Raw genomic sequence first — 4,343 nt, forward strand, 5'->3', positions numbered from 1 at the left:
ATGGATGAGCCATATGCCTCCTTCGAATACCCTTTTTGCGGTTCCTCTGGTTCAGAAAATAAAAGCAGTAGCAGCAGCGCTACCGGGATTTTTATTTATCTCTATTCTGGAAACTCCGGGTGGGAGCGGGGCGGTGTTATCTTTCTACCTGCTCGCGGCCAATGGGAAGGAAGAATGCATGATAAACAAAGTTCCTCGCCAATCGTGGCAAATATTTAAGTAATAGGCGGGAGTGGAGCCTCCGCCAATCAGAGAGCAAGATTACGGCCGAGGTGAGTAGGTGAGAAAAGAAGGCGGGAATTTGATCGTGGCGGCCAATAAGAAGGAGTGTACATATGCCAAAGCCAATCAAATACCCCAACCCATTTTGTGATTGAATGGGGGATTGCCTCTATTTACTTCTGTCTCTGAGACAGATTGTCTCGCCCGGGATAATCCCTGGCAAAAGCTGATGAAACGGGGTTGAAATAAATCGCTTTGAGCGGTGATAATCTTATGCAATCGAGCAATCATACTTGCGTTCCGTGACTTTCGCCCAAGGCCAATAACGTTTTATTTCCTTGTTTTTCAGCCTCATTTTGAGAGCGAGGAGGTGGCACTGAAACGTGTCTGGACTAATCTCCAAATGCTCAAAGGCTTCGTGTAAACTCAGCCCAAGCGCTTTTGTTTTGGCACTGGTATTCCTGGTTTCGCATTTCTTATCCATTAGGAATACAAACTGAACGGCCCCCACGGACTTCAGTGTTTTGAGAAGCCAGCAGACAAGCAATAATAATAATGCTACTGCTATTGTTATTACCTGTTCTTCAGCAGCAGGTCCCAGGCCAGGTTAGGACAATCTAAAGTTCAAATTTAAAAATCACTTAAAATACATGACATTTGTAGAAAAAATGTGTGCCTTTCTTAAAACACATCTTAGAAGGCTGACCTGTACAAGCACTCAAAGACTAAATTTCTTTTGAGGGTTTTTTTTTATCTAGTTATTTTAAGTTTCTTTAGATGGACAAATATTTTATATTGGTGTTCCATCTAGTCTGCACCTTTAGGAAAAGTAAGAAAGCTTTTTGGTATTTTAAAGATTAACATGTTTTGTAGCATAAGCTTTCCTGGGCCTGTAGGATGTGCCGATATGCAAGGTGGAAGAATCACCTATCTTCTCAAAATACAAAATTCTTCCACACAAAAATTCCCATACTATGTAGACATGTATATATCTGGAATACATAAGGAAGAGAGGGAAATGCTGTATCTTTGTAGCGTGGAGTCACAATATTTCAAGCACTGCAAGAGACCTGTGTGTTACTGTACTATTCAGCACTCAATAATGAAATTCAATCCAGTCAGTTGTCGAAATCTGACAATTAGTGGCCAGTTCTTAATAAAAAGAGCAAGGTAAAATTAATGATATTGAGAATAATAGGGTTTTTCTTCTCACGGATGACATGAGGAAATACAATAAATCACAGGTCAAAGTGGTGACTGCTCAGTTGCATAAGATTACAACAGTTGAGAATTATTGTGTTTCAGACTTGTGTAATAAGCATTGTCTAAGGATTGACCCAGACCCAGACTTTTAAATCTCAGTGTGAGAGAATAGAGGAAATCCCCATTCATTTATACAGTACACACAATATAAAGCTATAGGGAGCTGAGGGCCACTTATTTCCATGGGTGAAAAAAATCTCAGAAAATATTAAAAGTATTGATGAAGACTTGGATTTTCATGACATTTGGAATGGCTGAATTTATCAGCTTTTAGCCTACCTGTACTCTGTCTCTTGTATAATATTAATTTGGTTGATGAGTTATCCTGTAGAATGATGATTGAATTGCCTATGTTAGCTGTTGAATTTGTTCCCATTTTGCATTGGTAAGGACAGATGTGGCTGACAGATGGAAGTGGAAAGATATTGGCCAGGCAACAGATAGCCCTGTCGTTTTATATGCTGTTTAACATTATAGTGGAATGATCTGGAGTCTCAAGACTGTGCTGCCATCAATATGTTGACAACATGCAACTTTAATTCTTTGTTACAGCTAAAGCAGGTGTGAGGTGGATGTGCTGGATCAGTGCCTGGTTTTCGTAATGGACTGGGTGAGAGCCAACAAACTGGAGCTCAGTCAGCGTAACACTGTGACCCCGTTATTGGGTGGTTTGTCTCTCTGAATGAGGTTACACTTCCCTTGATGTGTCGCTTGAAGAAACAAGTGTGCTGTTGGGTACACTTGGATTCAATCCAGTCATTTGGCACAAGGAGCCTCAGTATGGCACAGAGTGCCTTCTACCAGCTTTGGCTGGTAGCCCAGGTACAACCCTGTCTGGATAGGGATAGCCTGACCTTGCTTGCCTATTTTCTAGTAATCTCCAGTTTAAACTTTGAAGACTGTTTGGAAACTACAGCTAATACAGAATGTAGCTATTAAATTGTTAACTGGAACAAGAAGGCGTTAATACAAAGCATGGGACATGGCCAGTACAATTTGGCTGCCAGTTTGTTTCTGTACCCAGTTCAAAGTGCTGTTTTGACCTTGAAAATATATTTACCTAAAAGACTGTCTTCATATGAATCTGTCCAGAACCAAAGATGGTTATCTGTAGTCCTCCTTTGTGTGCCCCCTCTGAGGGGTAAGGAGGGTGGCAAAGAGAGAAAAACCATTTATAGTCACCTCATTCATAGAATGCTGTCAACAGGGTGCCAACCATGTCATTTTAGCACCAGGCAAATATGTATTTTCATGGGCATTTGGGCAACATATTAATACTAAATCTGTTTTTGATATATATATTTTTGTTTTGTTTTTTACAGTACTTAGCTGTAAATCATTTTGACACATTTATTTTAGTAGATAAAGTAAAGGTAAAGGGACCCCTGACTGTTAGGTCCAGTCGTGACCGACTCTGGGGTTGCGGCACTCATCTCGCTTTATTGGCCGAGGGAGCCGGCGTACAGCTTCCGGGTCATGTGGCCAGCAGGACTAAGCCACTTCTAGCGAACCAGAGCAGCACACGGAAACGCCGTTTACCTTCCCACTATTTATCTACTTGCACTTTGACGTGCTTTCAAACTGCTAGGTTGGCAGGAGCAGGGACCGAACAACGGGAGCTCACCCCGTTGCGGGGATTCGAACCGCCGACCTTCTGATTGGCAAGTCCTAGGCTCTGTGGTTTAACCCACTGCGCCACCCACGTCCGATTTTAGTAGATAGTGATACATAAATTCAGCATATGTAACCTAACCTATATAAGCTTGCCTTCTTTATGGTCCTTAAATCTTAAAGACAGCCCATATAGTTGAGGAAGTATGTGGGTCTTCCCCAACTGGGCGTCCCCCATGTGATGTTGGACTAACATGCTAATCAGTCCTAGCCATAGGAGCCAACTCCTAGGGGCCCTTGGGGTCTTCAGCCTCCCAATAAAATATTTGAGGGGGCTGCCCCCCCCCAGTTGATGGGCATTGTCATTCAAATGGTGTACATGCACCATGTCGTGTGGTCAATTACGTGCGGTGGGACTGCACCAAGAGGCGGGAGGCTAACATTGGTTACTGGCTCCCAGTTCTGATTTGAAATACTGCACAATCGCATCAACAGACTGAATACATAACTCTCGTTTATAAATAAAATCAAGGCTACTTCAGCTTCATCCCTGAGAAAAGGTCCATTCAGCAGCGCAGAGGCTCCCAAACTGTGGTCCTGCGTTGTGGGGGGGGGGGTGGAGAAATATTTTGGGAATCACTGCAGTCGGGTAGGGAAGGTTCTTTGCTGCTCCAGCACAAACGAGCAGCGGCTGTCATGCATGCAAGCTGCCTGAAATACAGTGGTACCTCGGTTTAAGAACAACTCTGTTTACGAACTATTCAGTATACGATGTATGCACCGATTGGAATGTTTACCAATGTCAGGCACCCGAACGGAGCGGGTGAGGCGAGGTGATTTAAAACCATGACTCTCTGACTCAAAGGCAGGCATATCGTTAATTATATTTTCATCCCACCCGCCACGCGGCTTAGGAATGCCTACACCCGCCTTTTATGCCCTTAACAACACCCCTGTGAGGTGGATCGGGGCTCAGAGGACGCCTGGCAGAGAATACCGTCCGCGCCGGGCTTCATAGGCATGAGGAGGAATTGTGAACACGCGGTCCTCCTCCTGGCGCGTCATGCCCAACCCTCAGCCCCACAACTCCGCACTGCCTATAATAAGGCACAGCTCAAGCCGCACGCACAGCCGAGGGTTAAGATTTCAGAAGAGATTGTCTCCGGCGCCGTCTGAAAGGGAGGAGGGAGAGAGCGCGAGGGCCGCCTTCTCTGACGTCACGCGGAACCCTGCTCCATAGGCCCGCG

Source organism: Podarcis muralis, chromosome 10 (genome assembly GCF_964188315.1).
Source record: "Podarcis muralis chromosome 10, rPodMur119.hap1.1, whole genome shotgun sequence".
NCBI lineage: Eukaryota > Metazoa > Chordata > Lepidosauria > Squamata > Lacertidae > Podarcis > Podarcis muralis.